Source organism: Leopardus geoffroyi, chromosome D2, assembly GCF_018350155.1.
Source record: "Leopardus geoffroyi isolate Oge1 chromosome D2, O.geoffroyi_Oge1_pat1.0, whole genome shotgun sequence".
Classification (NCBI taxonomy): Eukaryota; Metazoa; Chordata; class Mammalia; order Carnivora; family Felidae; genus Leopardus; species Leopardus geoffroyi.
In genome coordinates, this window is record NC_059334.1 from 13,899,090 (window position 1) to 13,910,398 (window position 11,309).

Sequence of the window (11,309 nt, forward strand, 5' to 3'; positions counted from 1 at the left end):
TCCGCGGCCGGGCTGACAGCCAAGCCTCCCCCACAGGTGCACTGGCTGTTTTCTGGGTCACCCTCGTGATCTGGTGTCCAGGCACTTGGCAAAATTTAGCAAACGTTCCTCAGCGCTCGGTTTCCCTTTCCGCTGTTCACCCAGCCGCTCTCGGGACCACGCGGGAGGAGCTTGGTGTCGCCTGCCCGGCACCGATGATGACGCGCAGCGAGGGGCGCCGGCTCCTGGGACATGGCGGATGACCCCACCTCCCTCTTCCTCCCTAGCCGCCTCCCTCCAAGCTGCTCTGCCTTCCCACTCGGACTCAAAATTCCGAGCAGGAGCTGTTACTCCTTCTACAAGCGCTCGCGTCCAGATTTGCGCAGCCATATATGGTAGCCACCAGGCGCCGGTGGCTACGGGGCACTGGGAGCGGGGCTGGTCCACGTGGGGACGTGTGGTGAATGTAAACGACGCCACGGAGTTCAAGGCTAACCTAAAAAAAAGAAGGTAGACTATCACTCACGTTGAAATGACCATAGTTGGGAGCAAGGGGCCGAACTAAAAAAAAGTTATTGAAATCAACGTCGCCTGTTTCTTTTTGCTTTTTGGCGCGGCTACGAACACTGGGCACAGGTGTGGCTGCATCGCTGGCAGTGGCTCCGGACGGTCCCTGCTACCAACAGTCCTGTCCGTGCTTACCGACGGTCCTGCACGTTCTGCGTCTACGGCTACCTTCCTGTCCTTCCTCCTTCCTCCTTGCAGAGCGTCTAGCCATTTTCCAGGATCCAGGCCGAGAGTCTCCCATCTGGCAGACTCCCAGGGGAAGCTACCTGCTGGCCATCACCGCTCGGGCGCATGCTCCCTTAGGCATTCTCCCACTGCTTGGATGTCACTCGAGCGGTGCCTTCCTTGAGAGCAGTCTTTGTGCCCAACGTCCCCAGGCAGACAGCACCTGTGTGCTCGGCTGAACGTGGGTGAACGGCCCTAAGGGGTAGAGCGGTGGGAATCTGGTTTTCTTTCTTTCTCTATTGCCAGAGGCCCCAAACGATGAGTCTAAGTCCTGTGCACTTGCTTGCAGTTATCAATATTTGAAAGACAAGTGCCGGCCAAGTCTGGGCTTCAGACCTACTTAGTGCTAGTCAAAAGAAACTTTTAGAAATTCTCGTGTTACTAAGAGCGCTAGGACTCTAAGTCAAATAAAATGTCGTGTATCACCGTTTCTTTTGTTCTATATGAAGTGTTTATGGGAAGTCGAAATGCGAGGTAGAAACGTCACCTTCTGAGACTACTGTCTAGCGCAGTACCTGTGTCCCTTGTGGCTATTGGGACTTGAAATGTGGCTAGTCCAAACTCGGATGTGACATAAATATAACATGTTCTCGGATTTCCAAGCCTGGAACGTGGGACAAAAGAATGTGAAATATCTCACTGATGATTTTTATATATTTTTTAAAGTTGATTTATTTATTTTTGAGAGAGAGAGAGAGAGCATAAGCAGGGGAGGGGCGGAGAGAGGGAAAGAGAATCCCAAGCAGGCTCCACACTCTCAGCGTGGAGCCTGATATGGGGCTCAAACTCACCAACTGCAAGATCATGACCTGAGCCGAAACCAAGAGTCGGACGCTTAACCGACTGAGCCACCCAGGCGCCCCAGTTTTGATATTTATAGCAAATAGTTTTTTATATTTATTGATGAGAACGATAAGATTTTTTGTCAATTGAGCTACATCATTTAAAATTAATCTTACTTGTTCCTTTTTTTTTTTTTTTTTAACGTCCATCCTGGAAAATTTAAATGACTTAACGTGGCTTATGTTATATTTCTGTGGGACGGTGCTGCTTTAAGGGAATTATGCATTATTTATTTTGAGACGTTTACAGGTATAGGTGACCATCTCGTCTGGGTTTATCACGGCTTAGGAGCCTGGGGACTTTGACTCTGAGTCTCTCGGCCATGCAATAAAACATAAGTTCTGTAAGGACCTGTAAACCAGTTCTGTAAGCTTGAATTGTGGTTCCTCTCGCCAGATGTTGCCTGGAGGACCCACCTTGACTTACCCCCTCCAGAAGTGGCCCCTCTGGCCCTCTGGGAAACTCCCAGGTTCCGCAGAGACTTGTCAGTAGTAATTACAGGTGTGCGAAGAGCCTCCCATTTCATACACGTAGTCAGAATGATTTACCTTTACCAGGCACCAAGGGGGTGCCGGGAGATTAGCTGAACAGAGAGAAGACGTGGCAGGCAGATCACCTTGAAGTTGACCCGCCAGCCAGATTTCACAGCACCTGCCTGTTGCAGCCTGAGGGGCTGCGATTTATTCTTTGGGAAACAGACCTGCAAATTCTGCCCGTAGGCCACAATCCAAATCCTTGCTACTCTCTCCCAGGTTCTGGAGGTCAGGACGCAGGCATCTGGAGAGCAGGGGAATTTTTTTTCCAGGGAGTTTTCCGCCTGAATTATCTTTTATGACACCTTCAAGCGGCCTCTAAGAATTTGGTCTGCTAACACACCCATGCGCACACATACACGTAAACCTTCAAATCCACATCGGAATGTACTGGTTCTTTGGCCCTCTGGAGATTGGGGGCGGAGTTATCTGCTCCCCTTCCCAAGCCCTCTGGGGCAGGGTCCCCTGGATTAGAGGCAGTGGGAAGAATCCTGGTGAATCAGGTGTGCCTGCCCATTTGCACGAACCGGGCATTCTGCCTGCCCGCCCCACATGCTGAATATTGCTGGGAAGAAGCAAAGAAACATTTATTAAAGGGGAGGAAAAATTAGGCCCTTTTCATTAAGGTCGGAAGATTTTTGGAGGCTGGATCAGCTGGCCAGGTGCATGACCAATTTTCTCGGCTCCTTGGAAGCAGCAAAGTATTTGAAAGATAATGGAGCCCTTGGTCTTCTTATAAGTAAAACCCCATTTATCTTGGAAATTAAAAAAAAAAAAAATGCTGGCGATGGAAATTTTCCGATGGGATGCATTTCTTCTCGCCTGAGTGTCTTGAATGCCTGCTGGGTTTGTTTCCCTGCGAAGACAGACACACTCTGGCAGATCTGTGCTTTTCAAGGTGAGGAGATGAAAATAAAACGCCTGTGAGCTGTATTTTTGGGAGGGCCAAAAACAGGAAGCAAATGGGAACCACGGCATGTGGGGCACGGATATGGGTTCAGGGAGGATGTTTGCTTATTTGGACAGGCAGCAAGCATCCCATCCCACCCACAGCTAGAAGTTCTACACCTCCTGAACATCCCATGGAAACCTAGGTTCTCTTTGGGACTTGGTGGGAAACCGTGTTATTTTTTTCAGCTGAAATTGTTTTTATATGGTCACTCTCACTATTCCTTTCTGTGTGGGGATATTTTCATATATTTTTTTATTAAGAACCGCCCCCCCCCCCCAGCACATCTTGATTTTGAAAAGGCACATTCACCCAAGTAGAGGGCCAAGAGCATCAACAAGGTTGCCTCAGTATTTCGTGTGTCAACAGCCAGTGTTCCCAGCATGCGCAGGAGGGCTTGAGAACAAGAAGGGAAGGAAAGGACTTAGTCCTTGCTCTCTGGGTGTTTAAACACCTCCAGTCCCCTCTTCTGACCTCCCTCAACGACTCTCCCTTCTGCGGTTTTGAAGGGAGAGAACACAGCTAGCACAAGAGGCGATGTTGGGGGTGCCCAGAGGCTCACACGGTCTGCCACGTGGCGTGGGAACCCGTAGCATCAGCTCAACCTTGGGCGCCATCTTGGAGTCCTACCTTGTCTACACTTCCAAGACCCGCCCGGCCATCAAACCTCATCACGCCTCCCTGACTCGTCTCCATCTTCTCTCCCTTTCCGTCCCCCTGACTCTTCCCGGGGTCCCGGAGGACAGGGTGGAGGGGGACGGGACGGCCCGTTGGAGCCAGCTCTTAGCTCAACACGCGTGGCGGCTGGCCCAGGAGTCCGAGCCCAGCGATCTCGTCCGGCCTCTCAGCCCACAGGTGCCCGGGTCAGAAGCAGATTCTCCAGGAAACCTGGCGATGTGTCCGTCACTTTGCAGACACGGGAGGCCGAGGCTCATCGAGGTTAAGTGACTTGTCTGGAGTCATTTGGCCAGTTGGCGGTGGAGTCAGAGCCGGGCGCTCAGGTTTTCTGACTCTGTATGCTTCCCCACACTTACCCATGGGGAATGTTCCGCCCGGCCATTCTCTTCACCCCCAGTGGAGAGAAGCCGCCTGAGTAATAGCTGCGGTTTTGCAGCTAACTTATACAGACTGAGCACACGGCGAGTCACCGAGTATGTCCCCTGGTCTATGGACTCTGCCTGTCCCCATGTTTCCTGGGGACTGTGCTCCCGGCCTGGGCAAGCATGCTTGCTGAGAAGCAGAGGGTCACCTGGTGGAGAGTTCCGGACTAGGAGTCGTGCAGCATCGTTCCACGGCCGGCTGCTGCAGGCTGGAACCAGAGGTCAGATCCGTCAGGCCAGAACCAAATGTCAACTATTCAGGAATCCTGTGAGTCACTTAACTGTTGACAGCGTGAAAGTGGCCCTGGGGAGAGTATTTACAGCGCAGAAACCGGTAAAGGCTGCGCATCAGGGTTTCCTTTGCTCTCGCCCGGTTGACCAGATCACCACTGGTTTGGGGGTCGGACCCTGCCCGGGGCAGGGGGCTACTCCCAGGCACGATATTTCCTGCCAATTACAAAATGAAACGTGGCCCTATTGTGTGCAAAGGAGACCATCAACATTTGGAAAAACTACTCCCTGTCCTGCGGGAGGAAAGTGTCACTGACGAATCTCGCACCGGACGGAGAGGAGCCATCCAACTTGATTAATGACAGTGAGGCCTGGGTGGGACTCTGGTCACCTTGGCACAGCTTCCCCAGGGTCACCTATGAGCTGGTGGGCCGGGGGTGCCACTCTGTGTCGGGGCAGAGACCCAGTGAAGGGCAGGCAGTCTGTCACCGCCGCCCCCCGCCCCCAGCACGTCAGCAAATGCTATCATTCTGCCTCCGGTACGGTCCTGATTATGCCCTCTGCCCCTCGCCGCGGTCACTCCCCGAGTGTGGAGCCCTCGGCCACCTTTCCTAAGATGCCCGCTTCCTGCATTCTTGCTCACGTCTAGTCTATTCTCAACACGGAGCAAAAGTGATGGGGGAAGGAGGAGGAGAAGAAGGGGGAGGCGGAGGAGGAGAAGAGGAAGAGGAAGAAGGAGAAGGAGAAGGGAGAGAAGAGGAGGAGGAGGAGAGGGAAAGGAGAAGGAGGGAAAAAGAGGAAGAAGAGAATGAGGAAGAAAAAAGGAGGGGAAAAAAGGAGGACGAGAATTTATTATGTCAGCCCTCCCTGGACTTCATCAAAACCCTTCGGTAATTTCCCACTGTACTTAAAATAGAGCAACACTCCGCATGACCTGGCCCCTGCCCCCCTCTCCAGCCCCTCTTGCTCCATGCTCCTGCACATGCACATCGCTCCTGCCCCACCGGCCTTCTTGCAGTTTCTTGAACACTGGCCAACTGTTTGCTGCCGCAGGACCTTTGCACGTACTGCCCGGACTACGGTCCCCTGAGTCATCCCACGGCTCCTTCATTTCCTTTAGGGCTTAGCTTGAGTGCACCCTTCTTAGAAGGAGGGTTCCCGCTCACCTGATGGAGCCCCGGAGGGCTAGCAAGAGGCTTTGCACGCAGCCGTGGTGGGGAACCAAACAGTGTGGGATTTCTGGGTGAAAGGAACCGTCTGAGTTCAAAATGTTCCTGTTGAATTTGCCAACGTGGTAAGCCTTACAACAACACGCCTTGAAAGTTCTTGCTTGCTGACTGTGCAGTTCTGCGTCCATCTGGGCAGAGGCCTGGGCAGGGGGCCAGCGAACGAGGGGGTGTGTGGGGCGACGGGAGTGCAGGAGCCCTGCTCAAGCCACGTACCCTCACAGACGCCCCAGTCTGGTCCTAAAGCTCTGACGGGCCTCCGGTCTGCTGTTGGAGCGAGCGCTGATGATTCACATGAAGTAGATCCGAAGCAAACCTCACACTTTGTTTTTCTTGAAATGGTCCTGAGAGGTGCTTTCCAAGAAACAAGTTAAAAACTGAACTCGCAGCAGGGACTTTGAGTCCGCCGGGGGGACGTCAGTGGTTCGTTCCCGACGGCAGAGCCTTTCGCTGTGGCCCAGAACGTGGGCCGTGAGGGCAGGCGCCAGAGCTTGGGAGATAGACATGCGATGCAGTTCCTCTAGCAGGGTCTTCAGGGCGTATTTATGGGATCCCAGGGGGAGGCGGGAGGGAAGGGGTGCGTCAGTTTCCGTGGCCGCCATTACAAATGACTGCAAACCATGTGGCTTGACACAATGGAATCATAGTCTCTGACGGTTCTGGAGCCTAGCAATCTGAAATCAAGGTGCTACAGAGCTGTGCTCCCTGCATAAGCTTTGGGGGGGGGGGGTCCTTCCTTGCCTCTTCCAGCTTCTGGGGGTGGCTGGAAATCCTCGGCATTCCTCGCCTTGTGGCGCCATCAGCCCAACCTCCACCTTCATCCTCACGTGGCATCCGTCCCCCTGTCCTTGTCTCTGTGTCCAAATGTGGCTCTCCTCATAAGGACCCCAGTCACTGGGGTTAGGGCCCACCCTACGTCAGCAGGACCTCATCTTAACTCGATTACATCTGCAAAGACCCCATATCCCAATAAGGTCACATTCACAGGTCGCGGGGCCAGGGCATATTTTTCTGGGGGACACAATTCAACCCATGCAGGAGGGGGTCCCCTTGCTTCTACGCAGGTAGTCACATCGCTTGCGTGCTTCACAAACACGCAGAGCTGATGAGAAAACATCACCTCCAAGTTGAGTAAGGTGTGGCTTCCCCGTATGGGACGCACAGATTTACAAAAACATCTTGAGGTCTGGAGGGCGAGCCTGCTGGAATTTAGGAAGCCTCCTTTCTTCTAAGATTTCCAAATACATGTCACACAGGTCACTGTGGCAGGCTGACTAATGGCCCCTCAAAGATGCTTACGTCTTAATCCCTGGGACCTATGAATATGTCACTTTACTCGGTAAAGGGGACTTTGCAGATGCGATTAAGTTAAGGGTTTTGAAATGAGGAGATTATCCTGGATTATCTGAGTGGGTCCAATGTCAGCGTGAGGGTCTTTATAAGAGGGAGAGAGCCGGGGGGGTGGGGGGGTGGTCAGGGTCCAAGAAGGAGACATGGCCACAGGTGCAGAGGTCAGAGAAATCCAGAGGGATTTCAAGATGGAAGGATTTGGAAGACCGAGGGAGGGACCAGGAGCCAGGAATGTGGGCAGCCTTCCAAAAGTGGAAAATGCAAGAAATGGGCTCCTTCCTTGGAGCCTCCAGAAGGAACCAGCCCTTGCTGACATCTTGATCCTACCCCCAGTGAGACTGAGTTTTCACTTCTGATGAATACATTTAATTTTGTTTGAAGCCACTAAGTTTGTGGACATTCGTCACAGCGGCAACCAGAAACTAATTCTGTCCCGCAGCCCTAGCCTCTTTGGATACATCACCGCCCTGGTATCTATGGGTATGGAGGGGAGCTGGATATGAAACAAACGCTCTTGCACCTTAGAGCATGCCTGGATTATGTGGTGAGTTCTGTGTAGCAGAAAACTCCAGGGAAGGATGACAGATGAGAGCCAGGGGACCCAGCTCAGACTCCGGGGTCAGGCAGAGCCGCCAGGAGACCCACAGCTGAAATGAGGATGGGACGTACCTTCCCTGGGCTTCAGTTTCAAAGAGAGGAATGTTCTGTGCACAAGGCGGTCACCTGATCTGAGCTCTCAAGGTGCCCACGTTTTGGGGAATGGTCTGAGGTTGTCATTTGGTCATGGAAAAAAATGGGGTGTAGGTTCAGCCTGGCCCTGAGCCGGATCTTTGTCTTTGATGTGCCATTAATGTAGTCATAAATGCCCTTCCATGACTCTCCTGCCCTCTCTGCACGCCAGGTGCCCTCCAGCTGATGAACCATGATCTCACCGGCACCGTGCGGGAATGGAGTCCAGGTGGGAGGAAGGATCACCGCCGCCCTATTTCTACAGGGCCCGCCTCATCCTTGCTCCTGGGGCTGCTGGCATTTTCGGAAGCGGAGCTGGGGCCCAGAGGAGAGTCACCTTTATGGGCACCTCTGCGCCAGGGAAGGGGCAGGACTGAATGAGGCTGAACCCCCACACCCAAGTGGTGGGGGCATGGGGGAGGGGCAAATGCAGACAGCATCCAGAACATCCTCTATACTTCTAGCATCCTCTATGCTAGAAGTATAGAGGGAGGCCCCACAAGGTCTGCCTGCGGAGCCCGGGGGGACGTGGGGGAGACCTTGCAGGACCCCAGAGTGCAGTAAGTGAAGTTGGGGAAGCACGTTCCGGGCACAACCAGAGCCAGGGTTCTCCACACATCAGGGCTCTGAGTGGTTGGGGACCCAGCTTCTCGCCTCCTCCCTTGTGTCCTCACACCCCCAAGGGGCAGCGGCCACCGTTTCTTGAGTGCTTTCCCAACGAGCACCCGGGACCGTGTTAGCAGCGGGACGCGGCCCGTCTCCATTCCCGCCGTCACGTCACTGTCCGCACCTCGTCCTTTCAGATGAGCGTCCGGGAAGTGCAATCACCCATCCGATCTCCACCAGCCACTTAGCTCTGGGTGCTGTCGACTCACGGCCCACACCTGGACTCTGTTGCCACGTGGACGGTGGGTCTGGGGGACAAGCCATAGGTATGGTTTCGTCCCCCGGTCCCCGGCCAGCGTATGCACACCTGACATGTGCAGTTCCCGGCGCGGGAGGGGGCTGAGCCCTGGTGAGCTCAGAACAGGCCCCGGGTGCGATCTGGTGGTTACAGAGGCTGCGCATCTCAGGATGGCCAGCCGCCTGGGGGGGGGGGGCACCGGGGACTCTTCTGCGGTTCCGTGGGGCCCCGCTGACCACACGGAGCTTTCCCCCTTCCACTACTGAGGAGGACGGTTTGTCATGGGGCCAGACGCACGCTCTCCGGATGTGCTCGTTGAAGCTCTGCTCCGGGAGGACAGTCACTGGCTCACGGCAGCGGGAGGGCCTGGGGCGCCAAAATCTTCTGCAGGCTTCCACTTGCCAGCTGCCAAGCCGAATCCCCGGGCGCCCCTTCCCGCCCCCACTCCTAGCCCTGCCTTATCAAGTGGAATCTTGTAGGAACTGCTGGCACCTTGGCAACCGCGGGGGAAACACCCTCGTCAAACAAAGACTGTCCTGGAGAGAGAAGGGTTAGCCCCCGGCTATGGCCTCCTGACAGCACCTCTTGCTAAAGCATTTACAGGGGAGCCAAATGCCCTCCTACTGAAGGCCCTTCCGCATCCTTCGGGTGAATCATCTCCACCGCCCCCCCCACCCCCACCCTGGGTGCCCATTTGAGGAAAGACCTTGGCCCCACAGGCAAAATGGCAGCTGCGAAGTGAAGCGAAGTGAAGCGAAGTGAAGTGAAGTGAAGTAACGGGCGGAGGCACGCTTTGGAGCAGAGCCAAGGAACGTGGGGGTGGATACCCACCCCCAGCCTTTACCTTCTCCATCGTCCCAACAACCTGCTCTGGAGCTAGGTGGGAAGTTCTGTGAGGAGGCCGAGGGGAAGGAGGTTGTGTCCAGGAAGGAGGCCAGAACGCATGGCGTTCTTCCCATTCGACCAGGGAGCAAGGCCAGCCAGGACCTTCCCAGGCCTTTGTTTAAGCTCCCTTAGGGTTTTGGGTTGGCCCAGAAGGGCACATACGACCTCTCTCCTCGCGGACCATCATTCTGTTCTAGACTAGCTTCCCTCAGTGCAAGACTGTGGCCATGGAGATGAAGCCCCGAGGTGGACGAGACACTCAGCTCTCGGCACCGAGAGGAACCTTCAAGAGTTCATGCTGCTGCTGCTGCAGGGTTAACATACCTGCCATCGGGACAGGCCAGTGTGTGTCCGTCTTTTGTTTGGCCTTATTGAGGACGGTCTGGAACCTTGGGCATATTCGGTGCGTGTGAGGGAGTGAGATGGGGATGGGGTGGAGACGTTGGGCCGGCAACAGACTGGCCCCAGCGCTGCCTGGACCTTACCGCACTCTCTTACAACAGTTGCCTGTCTGGCCATCCCTGTGAAGGATGATGAGCTCCATGAGGAGAGGGGCGAAATCTTGTTTCTCTTTGGATTCACAGCTTCTGAGATACTGTAAATTTTAGCACATACTGTTGGCGGCCTGACGGATGCACCACAAGTGGCCACGTGGGCGCCATACTGGCTGCGGCCCCTCTCCCTAACCGATCTGGGGGTCAACCAGGTCAAGGAGGCTTTGGGCTCCACTAGAAAATGTTCATATGCTGGGTTATGTAGGGTTATGGGTTTCAAGCAGCTCCACGTTCCTCTAAAATAGTTAACGGCAATAGCGGTGAATTATGGCGTGCCGGGTACTGTGCGGGTTTCTTGCACACACTGTATCTAATCTTTACAAGGACACCGTAGGGTTGGCGTCATCACCTTCATTTCACAGATGTGGAAATTACCACCCGGCAAGATCAGGGATCCTGCTTAAGGCTAAGAAGGCGGCACAGCCGTTCATTCCATTCACGTATGCGGCCAACATTTATCGCGTGCCTACTCCCTGAGTAGGTCAGCCCCAAGCACCGCTCTGGGTGCTGGGAGAATTGCAGCGAAGACAGACAGAAATTCTTGCTCTCCCAGATCTTCAGTCCTGGTGGAGGGAAACAAAATGGTAATCCAGATCATTAACAAAATATATGGTATGTTGGGGGTTGGTGAGTGTAAGGGGAAAAATAAGAGAACGGGGAGGGGAGGGCTGGTGGGACTGGGAGGGGCTGCTGTAACTTGGGGGGAGGGGCAAGGAAGCCCTCACCCAGAAGGTCACATGTGACCACAAACCTGAAGGAGGTGGGAGAAGCAGCAGAGAGATCTGGGAGGAGGGTCCCAGGCAGAGGGAGCAGTGAATGCCGAGGGCCAGAGGCACAAGTGCGTCCAGCATGTTCTAGAAACAGCAATGCCGGATGAATTGCGGTCAGAGTGAGGGTGTGTGAAGGGACAGGCAGACCACAGAGGGCTCCACAGCCTGTCCCGAGGATCTTACTGTACTCCCACGGAGATCGGAGCCATAGAAGGTTTTGAGCAAAGCAGTGACATGATCCAGTTGGGGTTTCAACATCATCCTTCTGGCTTCTGGGCTGAGAACAGATTGAGGGGACGTGGATAGAGCAGGGAAGCTCTATCCATGGTGGCTCAGATCAGAGTTGTAGCAGGGCCAGGACCTGGGGACCGGGTGAAAACAGAGCCAATGCGATTTGCCGAAAGGTTGGATGTGGGGCGTTAGAGAAGGAGCTGTGCTGAGCGACTGGGAAAATGAAATCTCCG

At 54.5% G+C, this 11,309-nt stretch overlaps 1 long non-coding RNA gene across 1 annotated transcript; it reads right to left on the reverse strand.

Moving 5' to 3' along the window:
* Positions 1-367: 367 nt before the first annotated feature.
* Positions 368-6,080, reverse strand: LOC123576445. The gene is made up of 4 exons (XR_006701396.1): positions 5,594-6,080; positions 4,346-4,405; positions 2,041-3,492; positions 368-475 (listed from the first exon to the last, which is right to left on the reverse strand). It is a non-coding gene; the product is annotated as an uncharacterized LOC123576445 (long non-coding RNA).
* Positions 6,081-11,309: the final 5,229 nt, after the last annotated feature.